This window comes from Microcaecilia unicolor, unplaced genomic scaffold (assembly GCF_901765095.1).
Source record: "Microcaecilia unicolor unplaced genomic scaffold, aMicUni1.1, whole genome shotgun sequence".
Classification (NCBI taxonomy): domain Eukaryota; kingdom Metazoa; phylum Chordata; class Amphibia; order Gymnophiona; family Siphonopidae; genus Microcaecilia; species Microcaecilia unicolor.
In genome coordinates, this window is record NW_021963023.1 from 33,542 (window position 1) to 48,513 (window position 14,972).

The 14,972-nt window shown below is 46.1% G+C and overlaps 1 long non-coding RNA gene across 1 annotated transcript in view; it reads right to left on the bottom strand.

Annotated features, from left to right (window-relative positions):
* The window catches only part of LOC115458766, a 65,603-nt gene that overhangs the window by 23,172 nt on the left and 27,459 nt on the right, over positions 1–14,972 (bottom strand). Inside the window, exon 2 of the long non-coding RNA XR_003940147.1 lies at positions 2,205–2,323. This is a non-coding gene — a long non-coding RNA (uncharacterized LOC115458766). The remainder of the gene's footprint in view (positions 1–2,204; positions 2,324–14,972) is intronic.

Sequence of the window (14,972 nt, forward strand, 5' to 3'; positions counted from 1 at the left end):
CAGTTATGGAATGCATTACCTACAGACTTGAAAGCAATCAAAGAAACAACTATCTTCCGAAAATCTCTGAAAACATTCTTCTTCAATAAGGCCTACGATGAGAACCTATAACCTCACTAAGTCACCTCACCAACCCACTCAATTAAGAACGCCCACCTTCTATAACTACACTAACAACTCTCTTCCTTTTTCCCTCATCCCATCCTTAATCGCTACACATTACTAACTGTATCTGATATCCTGATATGACAATGCTGACAGATCTATGTAAGCCACATTTTTTTTGTTACATTTGAGCCTGCAAATAGGTGGGGGAATGTGGGATACAAATGCAATAAATAATAATAATAATAATCAATACAACTTTATGGTTTGTAAAGGGCTAGAAAACCCAGATCTTTGTTAAGTCCTGTCTGGTGGGTGTCAAAATATTTAATCATTCTGACTTCAAAGGTCTTACGTTCCTGTATTGTTTTAAAGTTACCTTTCAGCATTCTTACTATGAAATCACTGGTACAGTGTTCTGGTTTTGTAAAGTGCTGCCCCACAGGCGTGGCATCCTGGCTGGCACTGGCATTTTTCATGTGATGTCTATGTAAATTAAATCTTGTCTTTAGCATCTGGCTTGTTTCTCCAATATAGCATCCTTCGTCACATTTTTTACATTGAATGATGTATACCACATTGGAAGATTTCTTTATGTTGAATATTTTTCCTTTGTGAATGACTGTGGGGTCCTGTGAAATGTTTTGGCATAGCTTGCAGCTGGATATATTGCAAGGATGTGGGCCATTCTCTTCTTTTTGAGTCTGTGTTGGGAGCTTACTTCTGATGAGCTTGTGTTTTAAGTTGGATGGCTGTCGGAAAGCCAGCACTGGTGGGGATGGGAATATCTCTTTCAGTAATTTATCCTCCTGGAGTAGAGGCTGAAGATCTTTTATGATTTTTCTTACTTTTTCAGCTCTGGGTTGTATGTCACTTTAAGGGGGATTCTGTCTGTGGCTTTTTTTTTCTTTGTACTGTAGCAGATTTTCCCTGGGTGTTTTGAGGGAGGAGGCAATATTCTTGGAGATTATTTTGGGGTTGTAGCCTTTCTGTTCGAAAGATGCAGTCAGGATTTCAAGGTGTCTGTCTCTGTCCCTTGGGTCAGAGCAGATACGGTGGTATCTTGTGGCTTTGTTGTAAATAATGAATCTTCAGCCTCTACTCCAGGAGGATGAATTACTGAAAGAGATATTCCCATCCCCACCAGTGCTGGCTTTCCGACAGCCACCCAACTTAAAACACAAGCTCATCAGAAGTAAGCTCCCAACACAGACTCAAAAAGAAGAGAACGGCATACATCCTTGCAATATATCCAGCTGCAAGCTGTGCCAAACATTTCACAGGACCCCACAGTCATTCACAAAGGAAAAATATTCAACATAAAGGAATCCTTTACATGCTCATCTTCCAATGTGGTATACATCATTCAGTGTAAAAAATGTGACGACGGATGCTATATTGGAGAAACAAGCCAGATGCTAAAGACAAGATTTAATTTACATAGACATCACATGAAAAATGCCAGTGCCAGCCAGGATGCCACACCTGTGGGGCAGCACTTTACAAAACCAGAACACTGTACCAGTGATTTCATAGTAAGAATGCTGAAAGGTAACAATACAGGAACGTAAGACCTTTGAGTGATACTGGTGCCAGAAGTGGTATTCAAAGCTGACAAGTCGGAGAAACTGAATGAAATCTCTATAAACTTGGAGGATGTAATGGGGCAGTTCTACAAATTGATAAGCAGCAAATCTTCTGGATCAAATGGTATTCATCCCAGAGTACTGATAGAATTGAAAAATGAATTTGTGGAACTATTGTTAGTAATATGTCATTTATCCTTAAAATCGAGCGTGGTACTGGAAGATTGGAGGGTGGCCAATGTAATGCTGATTTTTATAAAAGGTTTCAGAGGAGATCCGGGAAATTATAGACCAGTGAGTCTGACGTTGGTGCAGGGCAAAATGGTAGAGACTATTATAAAGAACAAAATTACAGAGCATATTCAAAAGCACGGGGTTTAAAAAAGATTTGGATAACTTTCTAAAAAAAAGTCCATAAGCCATTATTAAGATGGACTTGGGGAACCTCCATTGCTTATTTCTAGGATAAGCAGCATAAAATGTATTATACTGTTCTGGGATCTTGCCAGGTACCTGTAACCTTTTGGAAACAGGATGCTGGGCTTGATGGATCTTCAGTCTGTCTCAGTATGGCAACGCTTATGTTTTTATGTTCTTAAACCACCTGGCCCAGATGGCGACATCCCAAAGTACTGAAAGAAAACAAAAAAGAGATATTATTAGTAATTTATCTTTAAAATCAAGTGTGGTACTGGAAGATTTGAGGGTGGCCAATGTAACACCAATATTTTATCATTTATTTCACTTGATACACCATTTTCCTTGTAATCAAACCAAAATGGTTTACAGTATACCAACAAACAAAAAATACAAATAATACATAAAACCTATAAACATTGAAAATCCTTAATTGATAGGAAAGTTCATGCACTCAAGACCAATCATCATAGCACAGGAATAATCCATATTCAACTAATTACAGTTTCTTGTTCCTGTTGCAGAAGTGTAACTAGGTAGACCGAACGTAAGCCAGATGGTACAAAAATTAAAGTCCAAAAGCCAAATTTAAAAAATAGGTTTTCAGCAAGACTCTAAAAGATTCATATGACTCTACAAGTCGTCCATGCTGATGGAGCAAGTTCCAGAGGGCCAGGGCCAAGAAGAAAAAAGCAGCCGAACATGTTTATTCCCAACGGGCTATTAATTGGGGACGGAAGAACTAATCTGTTATCTGTCAAGGAGCAAAGTGTGTGAAATGGTGTATAGGGAATGATATGACTAGCGAGGTAGGATGGAGTGGTGCATAATTTTGAAGGTCATCGTAAGGATTTTGAATTTAATCCAGGATTTAATGGGAAGCCAGTGTATGCGCTGTAATAGAGGAGAAATATGATCATATTGCATATAATGCATGCTACAGTATTCTGTAATGTTTGTAAACATTTGAGATTAGTTTTATTAACACCCATATAGACAGAGTTACAATAGTCATACTGGGAGTTGGTGTAAGCATAATGCAGTAAACACGGAGAAGGCTGATCCAAGATGTTACGAACCGCTCTTAAATGACACAAAAAGAAAAGACCCCAAGGAACACCACAAGACAGTGAGAGCGAGATAATGAGGACGATGTTTGTTGAACTACTGTGAAAGACTAACTCTCCAGAAAAGAAGTGAACCACTGTAGTACCGTCCCTGAAATACCCAAATATGCTAAATGTGATAGAAGAGAATGATCAATAAGATCAAGGGAAAATTAGGTTCTTACCATGATAATTTTCTTTCCTTTAGTCATAGCAGATGAAGCCATTACGTATGGGTTGTGTCCATCAACCAGCAGGGGGAGATAGAGAGCACTCAATTTTTCACAGTGCCTCATGGCCAGTTAGCTCCACTGCCTCATCAGTATTTGAAGCTTCCAAAGCAGTATGGCAAACCGCAATGGGAATAACATGAACTTTCCTCACAGCGAACGATGGCCCCTTAATAAGGGCATAAACTCCAAAAAAGGAGGGAATGAACTCATCCTCCCAAAACAAGAACTGGAGGGAATGAACTCATCCTCCTATAACTGTAACAAGAATCCTGAAGACTGTTTTCCGACTCCCCAAGGAAGGAATATAACTTCAGGAAACAAGAACAGCACCTAAAATCAGAATCACTGCAATACAGACAATCATACAGGGAGGGCTCATGGCTTCATCTACTATGACTAAAGAAAAGAAAATTATCATGGTAAGAACCTAATTTTCCCTTCCTTATCATCAAGCAGATGAAGCCATTACGTATGGGATGTAACAAAGCAATCCCTAAATAGGGTGGGAACAAGCCACACCACACGCTAGCACCTGTGCTCCAAAACGCGCATCCCACCTGGCAGCCACATCCAGCCTGTAATGTCAGGCGAAAGAGAGCTTAGAAGCCCATGTTGCAGCACTGCAAATCTCATGAAGGGATAGTGCTCCAGTTTCCGCCCAGGAAGAGGAAATCGCTCTTGTGGAATGTGCCTTAAAGGCTTCAGCCGGAGCCCGGCCAGACAGCAGATATGCTGAAAAGATAGCTTCTTTGAGCCAACGGGCAATAGTGGCTTTAGACGCTGAAGAACCTCTGCGAGGACCTGCAAACAGCACAAAAAGATAATCAGCGGTCCTGAAAGAATTTGTAATTCACAGATACTGCAACAGAGTCCTGCGCACGTCCAAAAGGTGCAACTGCCCAAATGAACCTGGAAACTCCTCCTCAACAAAGGAGGGAAGAAAAACAGGCTGGTTTAGGTGAAACACTGAAACCACCTTAGGCATGAAGGAAGGCACGGTCCAAACCGTGACCCCTGACTCTGAGAATTGCAGAAAAGGGTCTCTACAGGACAGCGCCCTTACCCATCTCACCGAGGTAATGGCCACTAAAAAGACGGCCTTCAGTGTCAAATCTTTCTCTGAAGCACGCCGAAGTGGTTCAAAGGGAGCCCCCTGAAGGGCCTTCAATACTAACCCCAGGTTCCAAGCTGGACAAGGTGCCCGCATGGGAGGACGGAGCCGAAGCACCCCTCTAAGAAACCGTGCCACATAAGTACATAAGTAATGCCATACTGGGAAAAGACCAAGGGTCCATCGAGCCCAGCATCTTGTCCACGACAGCGGCCAATCCAGGCCAAGGGCACCTGGCAAGCTTCCCAAATGTACAAACCTTCTATACATGTTATACCTGGGATTTTGGATTTTTCCAAGTCCGTTTAGTAGCGGTTTATGGACTTGTCCTTTAGGAAACCGTCCAACCCCTTTTTAAACTCTGCTTAGCTAACCGCCTTCACCACATTTTCCGGCAATGAATTCCAGAGTTTAATTACACGTTGGGTGAAGAAACATTTTCTCCGATTTGTTTTAAAATTTACTACACTGTAGTTTAATCGCATGCCCCCTAGTCCTAGTATTTTTGGAAAGCGTGAACAGACGCTTCACATCCACCTGTTCCACTCCACTCATTATTTTATATACCTCTATCATGTCTCCCCTCAGCCGTCTCTTCTCCAAGCTGAATAGCCCTAGCCTCCTTAGTCTTTCTTCATAGGGAAGTCATCCCATCCCCGCTATCATTTTAGTCGCCCTTCGCTGCACCTTTTCCAATTCTACTATATCTTTGTTGAGATGCGGCGACCAGAATTGAACACAATACTCAAGCTGCGGTCGCACCATGGAGCGATACAACGGCATTATAACATCCTCACACCTGTTTTCCATACCTTTCCTAATAATACCCAACATTCTATTCGCTTTCCTAGCCGCAGCAGCACACTGAGCAGAAGGTTTCAGTGTGTTATCGACGACGACACCCAGATCCCTTTCTTGGTCCGTAACTCCTAACGTGGAACCTCGCATGACGTAGCTATAATTCGGGTTCTTTTTTCCCACATGCATCACCTTGCACTTGCTCACATTAAACGTCATCTGCCATTTAGCCGCCCAGTCTCCCAGTCTCGTAAGGTCCTCTTGTAATTTTTCACAATCCTGTCGCGAATTAACGACTTTGAATAACTTTGTGTCATCAGCAAATTTAATTACCTCGCTAGTTACTCCCATCTCTAAATCATTTATAAATATATTAAAAAGCAGCGGTCCTAGCACAGACCCCTGAGGAACCCCACTAACTACTCTTCTCCATTGTGAATATTGCCCATTTAACCCCACTCTCTGTTTCCTATCCTTCAACCAGTTTTTAATCCACAATAGGACATTTCCTCCTATCCCATGACCCTCCAATTTCCTCTGTAGCCTTTCATGAGGTACCTTGTCAAACGCCTTTTGAAAATCCAGATACACAATATCAACCGGCTCCCCTTTGTCCACATGTTTGTTTACTCCTTCAAAGAATTGAAGTAAATTGGTCAGGCAAGATTTCCCCACACAAAAGCCGTGCTGACTCGGTCTCATTAATCCATGTCCTCGGATGTGCTCTGTAATTTTGTTTTTAATAATAGCCTCTACCATTTTCCCCAGCACTGACGTCAGACTCACCGGTCTATAATTTCCCGGATTTCCCCTGGAGCCTTTTTTAAAATGGGCGTTACATTGGTCACCCTCCAATCTTCCGGTACCACGCTCGATTTTAAGGATAAGTTGCATATCACTAGCAGTAGCTCCGCAAGCTCATTTTTCAGTTCTATCAATACTCTAGGATGAATACCATCCGGTCCAGGAGATTTGCTACTCTTCAGTTTGCCGAACTGCCCCATTACGTCCTCCAGGTTTACCGTGAAGTCAGTAAGTTTCTCCGACTCGTCCGCTTGAAATACCATTTCCGACACCGGTATCCCACCCAAATCTTCCTCGGTGAAGACCGAAGCAAAGAATTCATTCAGTCTGTCCGCTACGTCTTTGTCTTCCTTGATCGCCCCTTTTACCCCTCGGTCATCCAGCGGCCCAACCGATTCTTTTGCCGGCTTCCTGCTTTTAATATACCAAAAAAAAATTTTTACTATGTTTTTTTGCCTCTAATGCTATCTTTTTTTCGTAATCCCTCTTGGCCTTCTTTATCTGCGCCTTGCATTTGCTTTGACACTCCTTATGCTGCTTCTTGTTATTTTCAGATGGTTCCTTCTTCCATTTTCTGAAGGCGTTTCTTTTAGCCCTAATAGCTTCCTTCACCTCACTTTTCAACCAGGCCGGCTATCTTTTGGAGTTCCGTTTTTCTTTTCTAATTTGCGGAATATGTATGGCCTGGGCCTCCAGGATGGTATTTTTGAACAGCGTCCACGCCTGTTGTACAGTTTTTACTCTCTCAGTTGCCCCCCTAAGTTTTTTTTTTACCGTTCTTCTCATTTTATCATAGTCTCCTTTTTTAAAGTTAAACGCTAACGTATTTGACTTTCTGTGTACAGTTACTTCAAGGTCGATATCAAAACTGATCATATTATGGTCACTGTTATCAAGCGGCCCCAGTACCATAACGTCCCTCACCAGATCATGCGCTCCACTAAGGACCAAGTCTAGAATTTGCATATAGACATTACAGAGTATGTTTGTTGTTCTTATTTGCATGATGCTTAGTACCTGACACTATTGATTTGACATCTTTTGTCTGATCTTTAGTTGTATTTAAGGGCACCTGGTCTACCACGGTCTGTTGTGCAACCTCACTATCCAGAAACCCTATCTTCCCTGTTTGTGAGGTATCTTTGCAAGATACCTTTTCCCGAACCATGCGCTTTTGAGCGACTGTCGGCCTTCCCCCCATTTCTAGTTTAAAAGCTGCTCTATCTCCTTTTTAAATGCCGATGCCAGCAGCCTGGTCCCACCCTGGTTAAGGTGGAGCCCATCCTTTCGGAATAGGCTCTCCCTTCCCCAGAATGTTGCCCAGTTCCTAACAAATCTAAAACCCTCCTCCCTGCACCATCGTCTCATCCACGCATTGAGACTCTGGAGCTCTGCCTGTCTCTTGGGCCCTGCACGTGGAACAGGTAGCATTTCAGAAAATGCTACCCTAGAGGATCTGGATTTGAGCTTTCTACCTAAGAGCCTAAATTTGGCTTCCAGAACCTCTCTCCCACATTTTCCTATGTCCTTGGTACCCACATGTACCAAGACAGCGGACTCCTCCCCAGCACTATCTAAAATCCTATCTAGGTGACGCGTGAGGTCCGCCACCTTCGCACCAGGCAGGCAAGTCACCAGGCGATCCTCAGTCCACCAGCCACCCAGCTATCTATATGCCTAATGATCGAATCACCAACTACAACAGCTGTCCTAACCTTTCCCTCCCGGGCAGCACTTGGAGACATATCCTCGGTGCGAGAGGATAGTACATCCCCTGGTGGGCAGGTCCTGGCTACAGGAGTACTTCCTACTTCACCAGGGTGATGCTCTCCTTCTAGGAGACCTCCCTCCTCCAAGGTAGCACAAGGGCTATTAGACTGGAGGTGGGACTTCTCTACAACATCCCTGTAGGTCTCCTCTATGTACCTCTCTGTCTCCCTCAGCTCCACCAAGTCTGCTACTCTAGCCTCAAGAGAACGGACATGTTCTCTAAGAGCTAGGAGCTCTTTGCATCGGGCGCAAACATATGACATCTCACCAACTGGGAGATAATCATACATGTGACACAATGCAAAAGACTGGATAGCACCCCTCTCGCTGCTGGACTGCTGACTCCATCTTAGTGTTTTTGAGTTTTTCAATAATTTAAAACTTGCTACAGTATTAAGGATATTAGCCTAATATAAAAGTGTCTTTTACTTTATATAGTATCTTGTATGATTTATTTAGTATTTCCTTCTTAGATGGTGATGAAATGTATTTAAAACTCTATAAGAGCACTCCTTGCTTGTTACCCTATTTATTTATTTATTTATTTGATACTTATATCCCACATTTTCCCACTCATGCAGGCACAATGTGGCTTACAGAGTATTAAATAAGAGTACAAACTTAACAGCTTAGGCAAACATTAAGAAGTAAGTAGGAGGGAAGAAACTAACAAAGTGAACTAGGTAGGGTAAGGGACAAGGGATGCTTTAATCAACATGGTAACTTGAGGGATAAGTCTTAACAAAGAGGAATGTCTTTAACAACTTCTTAAAAAGGGCATGGTCCACTTGAGTTTTAAGGTGACGAGGTAACGTGTTCCAGTGTTTGGGACTCCAATAACGGAAAGACGAGGCGAAGATTTTCTTATACTTGACTCCCTTACAATTCGGAAAATGAAGGTGGAGATAGGACCAAGCAGCAGGGTTGGCATTTCTAGGCGGAAGGTCGATCAAGGGGAGCATGTATTCCGGGGCAGCCCCATAGATGATTTTATGTGTTAGGGAGCAGATCTTAAAAGCAATTCGCTCCTGTACTGGCAGCCAATGAAGTTTAAAACGCAGGGGGTCGGCGTGTGCAAAACGCCTTTCATTTAGGATGAGCCTCGCCGCAGTGTTCTGAGCCGTTTGGAAAGTTTTCAATAAGGAGGCCTGGCAACCCACATAAATACCACTACAATAATCCAGGTGGGATAGGACAAGCCAATGGACAAGGGTACGAAACAAGTCTCTGGGAAGGAGGTATCTGATGCGCCGAAGCCTCCACATGGCCTGGAACATTTTTTTGGAGACCAAGTGTACATGATCAACCAGCTGGAGATGTGAATCCAGATGCACTCCTAAAAGTCTCAGGCTGTTGGCAATCGGGAGGGCAGAACCCTGAACTGGAAGCATTGTGTCAGTTACATGAGCGTACGTGGACGAGAGGATGAGACAATGAGTTTTTTCCCTGTTTAGCCTGAAGCGAAACACCCTGGCCCATTGTTCTAAAGTGGAGAAACAGGCATCTATGAGGTTGGCAACTTCTGATACTGTGGATTGAAAAGGGATATAGACTGTAATATCATCCGCATAGATGAAAGGATTGAGGTCCAGATTTGCAAGTGCTGTGGCTAAAGGCATCATCATTATATTGAATAGGGTAGGTGAGAGGGGAGAGCCCTGAGGGACCCCACAGGAAGCATTCCACGGTTCAGAAGTGTGGGAATTCACCATGACCTGATAGGACCTTGAGGTCAAGAAACCCTTGAACCAATGCAAAACTGGCCCTCCTATACCAATAGAATCCAGTAGATGGAGCAGGAGTTCATGATCTACCATGTCAAAAGCACTAGACATGTCAAATTGTAACAGAAGAATCTTCCGTCCAATAGATAGTTCTCGTCGAAAGTTGGATAAGAGGGTAACCAGGACAGTCTCCGTGCTGTAATGAACTCGAAAACCTGATTGTGAATGATGGAGGATATCGAAATTAGTCAAAAATTCGTTGAGCTGAACATTGACCAGACTCTCCATCAGCTTGATAACTAGAGGTATCGAAGCCACTGGGCGATAGTTAGAGATGACATCTGGCTTGATCTTTAAATTTTTTGGGATTGGGGTGAGAAGGATGTTTCCATGACCTGGCGGGAAGAATCCTGCGCTTAACATATAGTTAAGGTAACAGGTCAGTTCTACAATGTAACATTTTGGTGCGACTTTTAGGAGATGAGTCGGAAATACATCTAATCTGCAGCTTTTATTTGTGAATTTACATAGAGCAGCAGTCACCTTGTCGGGTAACAGGCGATTGAATTTGATCCAAAAGCGGTCAGCAGGGCAAGCACCCGAAGGCACATCCAAGGAAGCCAGAAAGTCATCCACATCAGAGAGGCAGCTGACGGTTGAAGACCGCAGGGTAAGAATTTTCTCCTTGAAGTAGGTTCCAAGTTGTATAGCTGAGGGAGGATCAACACTGGAGCGTTCTAGCTTGCGAGTATCTAGAAAGGTGTTTAGTAGTTGATAATTACAATAACTGACTATAAATGAGGAGTTGTCCTAGGGGTGGGGGGGGGGGGGGGGGAATACTAAATTAGATCCTGCAGTGGCTGTTAGATTCTATCTGTTAATGCTGTGGTACAAAGCTTTTAAAACTAAGTGGAAAAGACTATGGAGATTAGCTGTTTTCTGTTAGCTGTTGAAATTTGCTTTTTAAGTTTGCCTAACACTAGCCTACAATTCCTCCTTTAAACCCCAATCTTTAAGTTCCCAAAGCACAAAGCAAAGTAGCGTTCACTTACCAGAGAAATGTCCTCTTCTCTCAGAACTTCTCAGAAAGAAAGTTCAGTGGGACCTATCCTCTTTATATACTTTTGAATCTAAGGATGAGCAGCTAAGGACACGCCTTCAACCTTGCCACGCAGGGAGGCCAATGCTGCCACTTGCACCCGCAGGGAATTATAGGCCAAGCCTTTGTGTACACCATCCTGCAAAAAGTCCAGAATCGGCAAGACAGGAGCCCGCAACGGAGAAAGCGCTCTTGAAACACACCAGACTTCAAACTGGCTCCAAATCCTGGCATAAGCCACGGAAGTGGAGCGCTTACGGACCTGCAGGAAAGTGGAAATTACCTTGAGTAGCCTTTATCTCTCAATTGCGCCCTCTCAATCGCCATACCATAAGACCAAAGCAGCCAGCGTCCTCCATGGCCACTGGACCCTGTGACAACAGGTGCGGAACCAGAGGTAACAGAAAGGGAGCCTCCAACAGCATCTGTCGGAGGTCAGCATACCAAGGCCTCCTGGGCCAATCCGGGGCGATGAGCACCACTTCTCCTGGATGCAGCCGAATCCGCAGGAGCACGCGCCCTATCAAGGGCCACGGAGGGAAGACATACAGCAAGCCCAGGGGCCAGGGTTGAGCCAAGGCATTCAACCCGGCAGAGCAAGGATCCCTCTGTCTGCTGAAGAAGCACGGGACTTTGGCATTGGAACTGGTCGCCATAGATCCATCACTGGCTTGCCCCATTTGGCACATATCTGCAGGAATACATCGTCTGCTAGTTCCCACTCCGCTGGATCTATCTGATGCCTGCTTAGATAGTCGGCTTACACGTTGCTCTGACCTGCAATGTGAGCTGCTGACAGGGACTGTAGATGCAGCTCGGCCCAGTGGCAAATTTGTTCGGCCTGCGCGGCTAGAGCTCTGCACTGAGTGCCGCCTTGTCAATTTATGTAGGCCACTGCTGTCGTGTTGTCCGACATCACTCTGACAGCCAATCCTTCCAGGGTCACTTGAAAGGCCAGAAGAGCCAGAAACACCGCTTTCAACTCCAGGCGGTTGATAGACCACTCCGACTCGTTGGGCGTCCTCAGACCCTGGGCATGCTTCCCCTGGCAATGTGCACCCCAGCCCTTCAGGCTGGCATCTGTCACCACTAGGCACCAATCGGGGAGCGCCAGCGGCATTCCCCGCCGCAACATGCTGTCTGAGAGCCACCACTCCATGCTAAGGAAGGCCGCAGAGAGCCAAGAAAGTCTGCACTGATAATCCTGAGATACTGGAGACCATCGTTGAAGTAGAGAATACTGTAGAGGTCTCAGGTGCGCTCTCGCCCATGGCACCACTTCCAAGGTGGCCATCATCGATCCCAACAGCTGGACAATGTCCCAAGCTCGCGGGCGGGGCATCCTCAGGAGCAGACGGACCTGACTCTGAAGCTTGCACCGCCTTTGCTCGGGAAGAAACACATAGCCCGAGGCTGTGTCGAACCTGGTCCCCAAATATTCTAGAGATTGCGAGGGGGTCAGGTAACTTTTGGCCATATTGACAACCCAGCCTAGAGATTGAAGGACTGAAACCACTCTGGCTGTAGCTAGATGACTCTCTTTTTCTGAGTCTGCTCTGATGAGCCAGTCGTCTAGGTACGGGTGAACCCGGATACCCTCTCGCCTGAGAAAGGCAGCTACTACCACCATTACCTTGGAGAAGGTTCGGGGAGCTGTGGAGAGGCCAAAAGGCAAGGCCCGAAACTGGAAAAGTTTTCCCAACACCGCAAACCGCAGAAACTTCTGGTGCGGGGGCCAAATTGGTATGTGCAAGTAAGCTTCTTTCAGATCCAGAGACGTGAGAAACTCTCCTGGCTGTACCGCCGCAATGACGGAGCGCCGGGTTTCCATGTGAAAATGCCGCACTCTTAAGTACTTGTTTAGCTCTTTTAAGTCTAAGATCGGGCAAAAAGACCCGCCTTTTTGTGGCACCACAAAGTAAATGGAGTAGCGGCCTAGACCTTGTTCGGCGGGAGGCACCGGGGTCACAGCCCCTATCCGGCACAGACTGTGCAAACTCTCCTCTACCGCATCGGGACTCCACAAACACGTCTCTCACCGGGGCATCTAATTCTATTTGGTATCCTTCTCTGATCAGGTCCAAGACCCACTGATCTGCGGAGATTTTGGCACACTCCTCGAAAAAGAGGGAAAGTCTTCCTCCGATGACAGGAAATGAGGAGGGGGCCGGCACACCATCATTGAGAGGGTCACCCCTGAACTCCAGGCCTTGAACCGGCAGCTGCGGAACGTTTGTCCGAGCGAAAGGAGTTTCTCTGCTGAAAGTGGGCACGCGACGTGAACCCAGCAGAACGCCCTGGGCGGTACCTTCTAGCTTCACGGAAGCGAAGTCTGTAAGAGGAGTGGACCGCCTGACCCTTAGAGGAAGGCTTCGGCCTATTTTCGGGCAAGCGCTGAGGTTTGGAATCCCCCAGGCCTTTAACAATGTTTTCCAGCTCCTCACCAAACAGGAGAAGGCCTTGAAAGGGCAACTTCACCAACCTTTGCTTAGAGGCCATGTCCGCTGCCCAATGTCGTAGCCAAAGATTGCAGCGAGCCTCCACTGCTACAGCCATTTGTTTAGCCGAAGCTCTGACCATATCATAAAGAGAGTCAGCCAAAAAGGACAAGGCCGACTCCATCCGCAGAGCCACTTCAGATAAGGTCTCCGCTCCATCACCGGGCTGTTCCACTGCCTGCTGTAACCACGCCAGGCAGGCTCTAGCAGCATAACAACTGCATGCAGACGCCCAAACAGTGAGACCTGCCAAATCAAAGGACCGCTTCAGAGCTGAATCAAGCCTGCGGTCTTGAATATCCTTCAGGGCAACACCTCCTTCAACAGGGAGGGTAGTTCTCTTTGTCACAGCCGTGACCAGGGCATCCACTTTAGGCATTGCAGAGGGTATAATTGCCCCATAGCCCTGACAACCTTCAAAGGTCCCTCGGGGTCAGCCCATTGAGCCTAAATAAGCTCTTGGATGGAGTCATGCAAAGGAAAGGCTCAAGCAGGCTTTCTAGTACTAGCCATCCTTGGATTAACAGAGGAGGCTGTGCCACTCCCAGGATCTTAAATCGAGAGGGCTTGTAAGGCATCTGAAATAAGCGCTGGCAGCTCCTCGCGGTGGAAAATCCTCACCGCAGACGGATCATCAAGCTCCTGTGGCAATTCTGCACCCGACTCTGGCTCCTCAGCCCAAGAAGTTCTGCCAGACCCCTCAGAATCCTCATAGCCCGACCACGGGGGGGAAAAGGGGGGTGCGCCACACTCAGAAGGGGAATTAGCCCTTCTGCGTTTATCAGGAGGATAAGAAACAAGCAAAGCCAACTCCAAAAGGCCAGGATCCACCGGGGGCGGGGGGGGGGGGGGGGGGGGGGGGGGGCAGGCAGAGGATCCGAAGAACCCTGTGGAAGAGCTCTTTTAAGCAAGTACGCCCTATGCAGCATTAAAACAAAATCAGGGGAGAAAACCGCTCCCTGACCGCCCGGATCCTGCCCAGGGCTATCAGCTCTATTATTAGCCTCACTCAGAGGAACCCCCCCCCTCCGGATTCAGGGCTCTCCGTCGCAACGGAGGCCACGCCATGTGGAAAATCCAAAATGGCGTCCGCTGCCAGCTCAGAGCGCAAAAGATTGCCGCTCGCCATGCTCGGGCCGGCTCTACTGTCTGTACAGCACAAATTACAGAGCCCCGCTGCTGATTTGCGTTTGCCACATTTAGAACAGTGCTTTACAGTCTCCGCAGCCATTGCCGAAAACGGCGGTAAAATTCAAAAATGGCGGTTCGCGCCAAAAACGGCCCAATCGTGGGCCTACCCCAGAGGAGTCAGAAAACACTCTTACCTCACTAGACCGAGTATCACAGCTCCGGTCCTGCAGAAGAATCTCAAGAAAAAAACTCTTTTCCAAGATCGCTGCGCTAAAGCACAACGCAACTTTAATTTTTTTTTTTTTTTTTTTTTTAACGCTGTGAGGAAAGCAGAAGCAAAAGAGGTAAATAAAAACACTCCGGAGGCTCAGATAAGTGGGAAAGGCAGGGAAAGGCGAACCAATGTGCCTGCATCCACTGAGTGAGAAAGGACAGGGAAAAGCAAGCTAATATGTCCACATCCACGGGGGCATGGGTAAGCCAGGGAAAGGGCTGACCTATGTGCCTTCAAAGTGAAGCTGCTATAGCCTCTAACACCCCGGCTAACAACTGGCAAGCCAGGAGCCACCCCCAGGCAGATTTTTGATGGA